This window comes from Palaemon carinicauda, chromosome 37 (genome assembly GCF_036898095.1).
Source record: "Palaemon carinicauda isolate YSFRI2023 chromosome 37, ASM3689809v2, whole genome shotgun sequence".
Classification (NCBI taxonomy): Eukaryota; Metazoa; Arthropoda; class Malacostraca; order Decapoda; family Palaemonidae; genus Palaemon; species Palaemon carinicauda.
In genome coordinates, this window is record NC_090761.1 from 72,016,964 (window position 1) to 72,029,463 (window position 12,500).

The window sequence follows — 12,500 nt, forward strand, 5'->3', positions numbered from 1 at the left end:
GAGAAGAATAAAAGAGAGGGGCAGACCCTCATGCGATATTAGATAGTATTAGAATCAGTTTGAGAAAGGAAAAGACAGGCAGGGAAAGGAAAGGTTTTCTGGTTCTATGGGGCCGATACACGTTCAAAAAAATCGTCAAAATTTTTGCATCAAAATTTTGATATCAACATTTTGATGCAAAATTTTGACAATTTTTTTTGAACGTGTATTTAAGCCTTAGTCTAGCTCTTGCTACAGGAGTCTGTTCGTCTGACACTTATTTTGATGGTGAAAAAAAAAAAGGTATGATTGTTGAAAATTTATGATGATTAAGTTAATTATACTGGTGTCTGGATGCGTGTAGCAAAAAGTGAAAATTTGGGTTTATACATTTTAAATAGTTTATACAAGTGACAAGAGGTAACTATGATACAAAACCAGTGCTGAGTTTATGGAAGATTTCAATTATGTACATAATTTTTATATTCTTACACAAATTGGGGATATATTATTCAAATAACACAAATAATAAAATTTAAGTTAACTGTTGTAGCAAGACTTGTACTAGTGTCTATCTAAACCCATATTAGGGTCATAGGAGGGCCCAAACTTTTAAGGTAATTAGCCTAGTTTGAGGTAATTAGCCTAGTTTGAGGTAATTTGGCAAGGCTTCGAAGTAATTTTTTATAGCTAATGCAAATTTTTAAGGTAATTTCGGTGTTTACTAGCTTCAAATTTAAGGAAATTAGAAAAGTTTTAAGGTACTCTAGGGTAAAAAGCAGCAGCATTTAAGGTAATGGCCACATGCTCAAGCTTAAACCCTGGTCTAAATAACGTTTAAAAAGCGTCCAAAAGGTTTAAAATTCTCTCTCTCTCTCTCCTCTCACCTCTCTCTCCTCTCTCTCTCTCTCTCTCCTCTCTCTCCTCCTCTCTCTCTCTCTTTTTCCCTCTCCATTCCCACCTCTCTCTCTCTCTCTCTCTCTCTCTTTTTTTTTTTTCCTCCATTCCCACCTCTCTCTCTCTCTCTCTCTCTCTCTCTCTCTCTTTTTTTCCTCCATTCCCACCTCCCCCCCCCCTCTCTCTCTCTCTCTCTCCTCTCTCTCTCTCTCTCTCATCTCTCTCTCTCTCTCTCTCTCTCTCTCTCCTTTTTCCCTCCATTCCCACCTCTCTCTCTCTCTCTCTCTCTCTCTCTCTCTCTCTCTCTCTCTCTCTCTCTCTCTCTCTCTCTCTCTCTCCATTCCCACCTCCCTCTCTCTCCATTCCCACCTCTCTCTCTCTCTCTCTCTCTCTCTCTCTCTCTCTCTCTCTCTCTCTCTTTTCCCTCTCCATTCCCACCTCTCTCTCTCTCTCTCTCTCTCTCTCTCTCTCTCTCTCTCTCTCTCTCTCTCTCTCTACAACAACATATGCACTAGCTGCACAGATTTTATAACGTTAACACTCAAGTCACAGGAAGTTTTTTCCACAGACAGACTTTACAATGATACCAAGCGGCTAAACTAAATTCTAGATATTTGCCCAGACAACCTTTATAACATTTGATATTAATATTGTTATTACTTGCTAAGCTACAACCCTAGTTGGAAAAGTAGAATGCTATAAGCCCGAGGGCTACAATTGGAAAAATACCCCAGTGAGGGAAGGACATAAGAAAACTACAAGAAAAGTAATTAACAATTAAAATATTTCAAGAACAGTAACAACATTAAAATAAACATTTCATATATAAACTATGAAAACATTAAAATACAAGAGGAAGAAAAGTAAGATAGAATAGTGTGCCCGAGTGTATTCTCAACCAAGAGATCTCTACCCTAAGACAGTGAAAGACCATGGTACAGAGGGTATGACACTATCCAAGACCAGAGAATACTTTTAACGTAATAAAATGACGCAGACATTTTATGTACGTTACGATAAACATCATCAAGAATTAGTTTAGACATAATCAACCGTGCTGATCAGCGACAGGTATTTTTGAGCAACGTCGACTCTGAACAATTTTACAAATAACGTTGCTGCCACTACTACTGCCTGAAACCTCACAGGGACAGGTTGATTCTCAGGCTAAGATTGAACGAAAATCTACTGAGACAGGTTGACTCTCAGGCTAAGATTGAACGAAAATCTACTGAGACAGGTTGACTCTCAGGCTAAGATTGAACGAAAATCAACTGAGACAGGTTGATTCTCAGGCTAAGATTGAACGAAAATCTACTGAGACAGGTTGACTCTCAGGCTAAGATAGAACGAAAATCTACTGAGACAGGTTGACTCTCAGGCTAAGATTGAACGAAAATCTACTGAGACAGGTTGACTCTCAGGCTAAGATTGAACGAAAATCTACTGAGACAGGTTGACTCTCAGGCTAAGATAGAACGAAAATCTACTGAGACAGGTTGACTCTCAGGCTAAGATTGAACGAAAATCTACTGAGACAGGTTGACTCTCAGGCTAAGATAGAACGAAAATCTACTGAGACAGGTTGATTCTCAGGCTAAGATTGAACGAAAATCTACTGAGACAGGTTGATTCTCAGGCTAAGATTGAACGAAAATCTACTGAGACAGGTTGACTCTCAGGCTAAAATTAGTTGAAAAATCTAAAATTCTACTGAGACAGGTTGACTCTCAGGCTAAGATTGAACGAAAATCTACTGAGACAGGTTGACTCTCAGGCTAAGATTGAACGAAAATCTACTGAGACAGGTTGACTCTCAGGCTAAGATTGAACGAAAATCTACTGAGACAGGTTGACTCTCAGGCTAAGATTGAACGAAAATCTACTGAGACAGGTTGATTCTCAGGCTAAGATTGAACGAAAATCTACTGAGACAGGTTGATTCTCAGGCTAAGATTGAACGAAAATCTACTGAGACAGGTTGACTCTCAGGCTAAGATAGAACGAAAATCTACTGAGACAGGTTGACTCTCAGGCTAAGATTGAACGAAAATCTACTGAGACAGGTTGACTCTCAGGCTAAGATTGAACGAAAATCTACTGAGACAGGTTGACTCTCAGGCTAAGATTGAACGAAAATCTACTGAGACAGGTTGATTCTCAGGCTAAGATTGAACGAAAATCTACTGAGACAGGTTGATTCTCAGGCTAAGATTGAACGAAAATCTACTGAGACAGGTTGACTCTCAGGCTAAGATAGAACGAAAATCTACTGAGACAGGTTGACTCTCAGGCTAAGATTGAACGAAAATCTACTGACAGGTTAACTCTCAGGCTAAGATTGAACGAAAATCTACTGAGACAGGTTGACTCTCAGGCTAAGATTGAACGAAAATCTACTGAGACAGGTTGACTCTCAGGCTAAGATTGAACGAAAATCTACTGAGACAGGTTGACTCTCAGGCTAAGATTGAACGAAAATCTACTGAGACAGGTTGACTCTCAGGCTAAGATTGAACGAAAATCTACTGAGACAGGTTGACTCTCAGGCTAAGATTGAACGAAAATCTACTGAGACAGGTTGATTCTCAGGCTAAGATTGAACGAAAATCTACTGAGACAGGTTGCTTCTCAGGCTAAGATTGAACGAAAATCTACTGAGACAGGTTGACTCTCAGGCTAAAATTAGTTGAAAAATCTAAAATTCTACTGAGACAGGTTGACTCTCAGGCTAAGATTGAACGAAAATCTACTGAGACAGGTTGACTCTCAGGCTAAGATTGAACGAAAATCTACTGAGACAGGTTGACTCTCAGGCTAAGATTGAACGAAAATCTACTGAGACAGGTTGACTCTCAGGCTAAGATTGAACGAAAATCTACTGAGACAGGTTGACTCTCAGGCTAAGATAGAACGAAAATCTACTGAGACAGGTTGACTCTCAGGATTAGATTGAACGAAAATCTACTGAGACAGGTTGACTCTCAGGCTAAGATTGAACGAAAATCTACTGAGACAGGTTGACTCTCAGGCTAAGATTGAACGAAAATCTACTGAGACAGGTTGACTCTCAGGCTAAGATTGAACGAAAATCTACTGAGACAAGTTGACTCTCAGGCTAAGATTGAACGAAAATCTACTGAGACAGGTTGACTCTCAGGCTAAGATGAACGAAAATCTACTGAGACAGGTTGACTCTAGGCTAAGATTGAACGAAAATCTACTGAGACAGGTTGACTCTCAGGCTAAGATTGAACGAAAATTTACTGAGACAGGTTGACTCTCAGGCTAAGATTGAACGAAAAATTTACTGAGACAGGTTGATTCTCAGGCTAAGATTGAACGAAAATCTACTGAGACAGGTTGATTCTCAGGCTAAGATTGAACGAAAATCTACTGAGACAGGTTGATTCTCAGGCTAAGATTGAACGAAAATCTACTGAGACAGGTTGACTCTCAGGCTAAGATTGAACGAAAATCTACTGAGACAGGTTGACTCTCAGGCTAAGATTGAACGAAAATCTACTGAGACAGGTTGATTCTCAGGCTAAGATAGAACGAAAATCTACTGAGACAGGTTGATTCTCAGGCTAAGATTGAACGAAAATCTACTGAGATAGGTTGACTCTCAGGCTAAGATTGAACGAAAATCTACTGAGACAGGTTGACTCTCAGGCTAAGATTGAACGAAAATCTACTGAGACAGGTTGACTCTCAGGCTAAGATTGAACGAAAATCTACTGAGACAGGTTGACTCTCAGGCTAAGATTGAACGAAAATCTACTGAGACAGGTTGACTCTCAGGCTAAGATTGAACGAAAATCTACTGAGACAGGTTGATTCTCAGGCTAAGATAGAACGAAAATCTACTGAGACAGGTTGATTCTCAGGCTAAGATTGAACGAAAATCTACTGAGATAGGTTGACTCTCAGGCTAAAATTAGTTGAAAAATCTAAAAATCTACTGAGACAGGTTGACTCTCAGGCTAAGATTGAACGAAAATCTACTGAGACAGGTTGACTCTCAGGCTAAGATTGAACGAAAATCTACTGAGATAGGTTGACTCTCAGGCTAAGATTGAACGAAAATCTACTGAGACAGGTTGACTCTCAGGCTAAGATTGAACGAAAATCTACTGAGACAGGTTGACTCTCAGGCTAAAATTAGTTGAAAAATCTAAAAATCTACTGAGACAGGTTGACTCTCAGGCTAAGATTGAACGAAAATCTACTGAGACAGGTTGACTCTCAGGCTAAGATTGAACGAAAATCTACTGAGATAGGTTGACTCTCAGGCTAAGATTGAACGAAAATCTACTGAGACAGGTTGACTCTCAGGCTAAGATTGAACGAAAATCTACTGAGATAGGTTGACTCTCAGGCTAAAATTAGTTGAAAAATCTAAAAATCTACTGAGACAGGTTGACTCTCAGGCTAAGATTGAACGAAAATCTACTGAGATAGGTTGACTCTCAGGCTAAAATTAGTTGAAAAATCTAAAAATCTACTGAGACAGGTTGACTCTCAGGCTAAGATTGAACGAAAATCTACTGAGACAGGTTGACTCTCAGGCTAAGATTGAACGAAAATCTACTGAGATAGGTTGACTCTCAGGCTAAGATTGAACGAAAAATCTACTGAGACAGGTTGACTCTCAGGCTAAGATTGAACGAAAATCTACTGAGACAGGTTGACTCTCAGGCTAAGATTGAACGAAAATCTACTGAGACAGGTTGATTCTCAGGCTAAGATAGAACGAAAATCTACTGAGACAGGTTGATTCTCAGGCTAAGATTGAACGAAAATCTACTGAGATAGGTTGACTCTCAGGCTAAAATTAGTTGAAAAATCTAAAATTCTACTGAGACAGGTTGACACTCAGGCTAAGATTAGCCGAAAAATTTACTGAGACAATGAATTCCACAATAAACCCTCTTCTTTAAACTCTCAATGCTCATAAAACACACTGTGCCCCTAAAACTCGGTAGTTACTCTAGCTATCAATCAAAACCTCTATATGGGGTAGCTTTATACTCTATACGTCAATTCCATTTCTAGTAAAACTCAAAAGGGCTTCATTAAAAGTATCAAGAACTAACGTTACTGTATTCACAGCTCTAATTAACGCAGAAGATGGATGTATTTTTCCTACAAATACATCCCTTTCAATCATCACTTAAGAGGGGTACCACCATTACTTATGGGAGGTCACAACTGCACCCCAGTAACGATGTACTCTTGCTATTTTCCTGCTACATTACCAGCGAGAAAATAACACAGCAAAATTAGAGAGATATATCATAACCTACTATGATTTAACGTATATACAAAAAACAGTCATTTTACCTTGCCCAAATCAACCATAATGAACAACTTAGATGATAACCCATTCTAAAATCTTAAAATTTCATCAAGGTCAAGAAAGTATAGACATACGTATAAGGACCCTAGACAGTACAAGGTCTTGCTTGTCATGACAAAGACTTAGGATATTAAGACTTTTAAAGAAGAAACAGAAGATTTTTGTTTTCTAAGTGCTTCGATAATGCGGCTTTGACAATGAACAGAAAATATGCGGAATGATACGCAAAATACCTAAGAATGTAGACAAACTGATCAGTTAGGTCCAGTATTGAACAAAGTTCCCCTAAAGTAATAAATCAGAATTCTCGCAGAGATATAGAGTAAATTTTAATTTACAGGTATATCCAGGGTCATACTCGATTGGCAATTCATTCAAGAATGTACATAAGTTAAAACCAATATTTTGAGTTTTAAGTTCGAAGAGGTGGAGTCAGCCACAAATGCATAATTATGGTTTGTGGAAAATGAAGCCCCGCCCAATAAAGTCAGGCGAGAACAGACTTTCTTCGTACAGTTCGACGAAAGTGTTCGATAACCGAATACCCCGTTCCCACGTTCGAACATCACTTCAAACACTTGTCTGTCGAACCGTGTTCGACCGTGTAAACCCGCCTTTAAGTATCTAAGAGTATCGCACAACGTATTCCGTGTTAAATCCACATTATTGAATTACTTAAGAAACACGAGTCTTCAGTTTATTGTGATGCATTTAAAGTAAGTCATAATTGAATACATTAATAAAATACTGTACCAGTAAAAAATACCTATCAGCACTACTTCAGTAGGAACTTTTAGACTACCTTCTCTATCCCTAAAACTAGATGAACATACATTTCCAGAAGAACGATTGAAATTTAAACAACCACAGCAACCTAATATGAAACCGTAACATTGATTTTCAAATCACCACCAGATAAAATTGAAACCGTAATGATGCTGTAACCTGACGTATGGATGAATATTAATGGCACACACACACACACACACACACACACACACACATATATATATATATATATATATATATATATATATATATATATATATATATATTATATATATATATATAATATATATATATTGGTTTAGTAAAACGCATTGTATCGGTGATTATTTAAACAGAAATGCTTTCTGTTATTAGAACGCTAAAACACAATCAAATATTCACTGTACCTTTATATTAGGGACAATAAAGGTTTAAAGGTCGCTCATGAATGGCAGAGGCAAGGGACAGTGACATTGCCATAGCAAGCAGGACAAAGGCCTAGCGACTGACAATATATTATATGATCAGCGCCCAAGCCTCCTCTCCATCCAAGCTAGGACCAAGGAGGGGCCAGGCAGTGGCTGCTGATGACTCAGCAGATAGACCTATAAGCTCCCCCAGACCCCCAATCTTAGCTCACAAGGATGTTAAGGTTGCAGACAATAATGGCACTAGCGAGTCTGAGCGGGACTCGAACCCCCGACTGGCAAACACCAGTCAGAAACGTTACCAATCATTCTACAACCCAACAAGTACGAATGCCAGCAAATGATGAGATGCTCTCCAAACCAAAATGAAAAATCATCCCAAACAATCGGCCGTCTTCGTTTTGGCCAAACTTAAAAGCACCACTTATTCAAAATCGTATTTCCTAGCAAGTGTTACGTCACGATTACGTCACCGTTACGTCACAACCAATATAGGGGTGACATCTGTTAAGTTTAAGGACTACGTCACAAATACGTCACAATTACGTCATAACCAATACAGGGCTGACATTTGTTAACAGTATAAGGAACACTAAACTAGTGACAATCTCCTCACAAAAATCATAAAGATGGAAGTTTTGAAAATATTTATTAATGCTAAAAGCAGATTCAATAGATGCATATCTTAGATGGTAGTATTAGTTAAAGGAACTATTTTGATGTATATCATTTATAAGTATATGTAAATATGGCGAGTGAATGCTTGGCCTCAGTGACGCCTTTCAGTGAATTATGAGATTATTTTCATGAAGCAATTTTAGTAACAGCGATTACGTTATTGTATCTCTATCTCCTCTCTCTCTTTTTCTTTCTTTCCCTCCACCCCCCTCTCTCTCTTCCTTCCCCCCCTCTCTCTCTTCCTTCCACCCCCCTCTCTCTCTCTTCCTTCCCCCCTCTCTCTCTCTTCCTTCCTCCCCCTCTCTCTCTCTTCCTCCCCTCTCTCTCTCTCTTCCTTCCCCCCTCTCTCTCTTCCTTCCCCCCCCTTTCTCTCTCTTCCTTCCCCCCCTCTCTCTCTCTCTCTCCTTCCCCCCCCTCTCTCTCTCTCTCTCTCTCCTTCCCCCCCTCTCTCTCTCCCTCCACACCCCCTCTCTCTCTCCCTCCACACCCCTCTCTCTCTCCCTACCCCCCCTCTCTCTCTAAATCAACAAACAGACAAAAGGCATCTTAATGACTTTACCTAACGTAACAATTCTACTCAAGCTATATTGGCAATCAATGAGCAAGTCGTATGGAAAGGGCCATTACAATCTATGGAGACCACTCATGATTTTAAATGAATTATTTCGTTCTTCGGTAATGTAGATCTGACAATGTGGAATACGTACTGTGAAACGTTAAATACCTAATACGACAAACAGATGATTTAGGTCCTGTAGGGCACAAGGATTCCATTTATATTAAGACCAGAAAAACAGCCTAGATACGAAAATATGAATCAATAAAATCCTGCATTTATATTCAAATTTGCGACTAAAATGAAGTATTAGACATCAGAAAGACTGAAGATATAAAGGCTTTTAAGAGGAAACTTCAGACTTTGTTTTCGAAGTGTTTCGATAATGTCGATTTGACAATAAAGGAGCAATATGTGTGAAATACCGAATACCTTGGAATGTATACGACACAATTACTGTGAAGGTCCTGTAGAGGTTAGGGTTCCCTTACAATATAGGACAAGACAAGCAGTCCTTGAAAAAAAAAAAAAAAAAAAAAAAAAAAAAAAAAAAAAAAAAAAAAAAAAATGGGCGTGGCTACAACGGGCTTAAACAAAGCCATCATAAAGTGAGGAAAAAATTCGAAAACAATTTTTTCCCAAATAATGAAAATTTTTGCTATGTAAGGCTACCCAAGAATAATTGTTCTAAAACGGTATAAAATTTTGGCTATGTCTATCCGCAGCAAAATTTATGCAGAACACGAAATTTTTGGCGTTGGTAAGATCATTTAATTCTATACAACTTTTCAATAGAATGAAGTAAGCCACCTGTTCACAAATCCACACAACTCGATCACATTTGTTCTATGTTCGTTAGAAAACATAAGTAATGAAAAACAAATTATTATTATTTCCAAATAAAATCCATGCTACGAAAGTTCACTGGATAGATTTCAAACAGCTATGGCCAATTGTTAGTGGTGGTCCCTCATAGTGATAAATGAAGGATTTGTTGCTAAAATCATCAATATAAGTACCCTCTTTTGAACTAGTATTTTAATATGAATTGATACCAAAGGAAATTAGTTATAATAGTCTCAAATTTCGTTCAGGTAATATTTTACAGAGTTGACAATTAGAGACTGATCACCTGTTTAACACTTACGACTTTTAATTTTTTTAATTAAGGTAACGAAGGTGAATATGAAGGACCCATTAATTAATTTCACCTTATTTAGGACTTAGCACCTACTAAAACATCGTCATATTATGAAGAGATTATATACAAAAGTTTCGTAACATATGCTTTACCAAAACACCTTTTCGAAATATATGACCACTTTGTATCAAGCCATGAGAAATATTTAATCAAATAACTGGTAATTAAAACTTCTAGTGATTAACGATAATAAATTAAATACAATTTTAAGAACAAATTTGAAATAGACATATCATACCTTGAAAACCTCACTTTTTCACAAGCACTTCGAAAAACACACCTTCAACCCACACTGTCTTCACCTAGAATGGAGTTTCCGTTTTCTTTACAGTCAGGAATTTCAGCAGAGCCAATCAGAGGCCTCCACGATTCCAGGTCTTTGTTCATTGGTTAGAAAACCTTCACGTTTCAGATGACAGTTTGTGTTCGTTATGCATAAGAGTATCCTTAAGACTTATTTATAAGGATGATTCAGTATCTACTGATTATATGTGCATGAAATTCTAAGCTAATCATGTATATGGGTATAATTCCTTATATAATTCTTATAAAAGAATGAAATGCCTGACAAAAATGTTTTCTGTTACCATATGTTGCTTCGTGAACGTACCTCTCTAATTGGCTGGAGCTGCCAGTCATGTAGGTTTGTTAACGTTTACATTAGTTACTGCTTATTTTAGTAAAGAAAATGAAATACAAATAAACTAACAAAAAACTGTTTTTTATGGGAAACTTATTTATATTTAATGAAGCCATAAAAATAATCTTTGAATTTATTATATGAGTATTTCAACAAGCTTCAGAAGTTAATGGATGTGAATATATATAGTATTTATATAAGAATATATGTTTTTAATACTATTTGAATTATATTTAGAACATAAATGAAAATACAGATACCTAAACAAGAACTGTGCACTATTTCAGGTACAAATATATCAGAATGAACTATAAATTAGCCATTAATTAAAAAAAAACCTTAAAGCTTATAACCTCTGATATAGAATATGATATGGATTTATTACAATGTACTGATCTTTAATTAATAGAATTACGTACTCCAAAAATAAGCAATCTATCTTTGTAAAAATAGTAATTTATAAATTTTTAAGATTTTCATTTTCATGATCCAACAGTCACCCCTTACCCTTAAGTTTATGTATTGGGTATATCTATATCTACACCAGAATCCAAATTTAACATTATTTTCAAATGGAAATCTTGTTGTGGGTAAAGAAACACTCGTTCTTGCTCATTTTTATTTCAACATAAAAAATTATCAGAGACATTATCTGTTATAACATATCAAAGAATATATGACATATATATTTTGACGTCGTTGCTGATTTTAAGATGTTTTATATTATCTATATATTAATTCTCATATATTTTATTTATTTCATTTCCTAATTGGGTTATTTTCCCTGTTGGAGCCACTGGGCTTATAACATTCTACTTTTCCAAATAACGTCTAGCTTAGCTAAAAATGATAATCACAACAACAGCCATAATAATAATAATAATAATAATAATAATAATAATAATAATAATAATAATAATAATAATAATAATAATAATAATAATAATAATAATAATAATAATAATAATAATAATAATAGTTATGTTGATAATAATAATAATAATAATAATAATAATAATAATAATAATAATAATAGCTATTCAAGACAAGATCATTATATAATACAGAAATTAATATAAAACATTTAGTACACATACTCAAAATGACTCAAATAACGTACACAAGCTACTTGTTTCTTGATAGCACAATTTCTACAGGCAGAATTTAGCAAGAGTGGTACAGTTGCCTTCATTAATTCCGGTACACTTTACTGGAACTTATGGAGACGTCTTACAATTGTACGCTGAATCAAATAACAATATTTGTCTATACAAAGGTTTTTATCACGTGCTTACAAGCTCAAAAATTTTATTTTTACAGGCTGTATTACCAATAGTTTTTTTTTTTCTAAACAAAGTTATCTGTTACAATGTTCATCTATAAGACGTCTCCTTATCTTCCCGTGAAGTGTACCAGAATTAATGAAGCCAGCTGTACATGTAGCGTATGGGTTTCACTTGGGGCTGTACTGTAATCCTATGGCACTCGTCTGATACTACTCTATTCGCTCCAAACTCGGGGTTAAAGTCATGGGCTTATTTTCCTGAGTGACAGTCCCAAGATTGGTGCTAGGCTGGTCTGCAGGCCATGCCACAAGGGTTGGGTACCTGGAGAATGAAATATTTAAATATTTTAGTAATAATCTTGAGTCATAAGATAAAGCTATTGTTATTTTTTTAAATTACTTTTAAGTTTAGCATTGGATCTTTAAAATGATTAAAATGAATTTCATATGGACAGCAAGTATGAAATGGTTTTGGCACAGTTGTTTTTAATTAGTCACAAGATGAAGCTACTGTTATTTTGTTAAATTAGTTTTAAGTTTAACATTGGACCCTTAGAATTACCAAAATAAATTTCACAAGGAACAGTAAGTATTAATTACTTTTGGCACAGTTGTATTAAACATTTCACTGTATATTGTTATTTTTACACAATAGCTCTAGTTGAAAGGGATTGTAAAACTAGGATGATACATCTAAAAAGAAAAA

General features: G+C 36.2%; 1 long non-coding RNA gene across 1 annotated transcript in view; it reads right to left on the reverse strand.

Annotated features, from left to right (window-relative positions):
* LOC137629389 (uncharacterized) overlaps positions 1 to 10,166 on the reverse strand; it is a 26,759-nt gene extending 16,593 nt beyond the window's left edge. Inside the window, exon 1 of the long non-coding RNA XR_011041484.1 lies at positions 10,108 to 10,166. This is a non-coding gene — a long non-coding RNA (uncharacterized lncRNA). The remainder of the gene's footprint in view (positions 1 to 10,107) is intronic.
* Between the last annotated feature and the right edge of the window lie 2,334 nt (positions 10,167 to 12,500).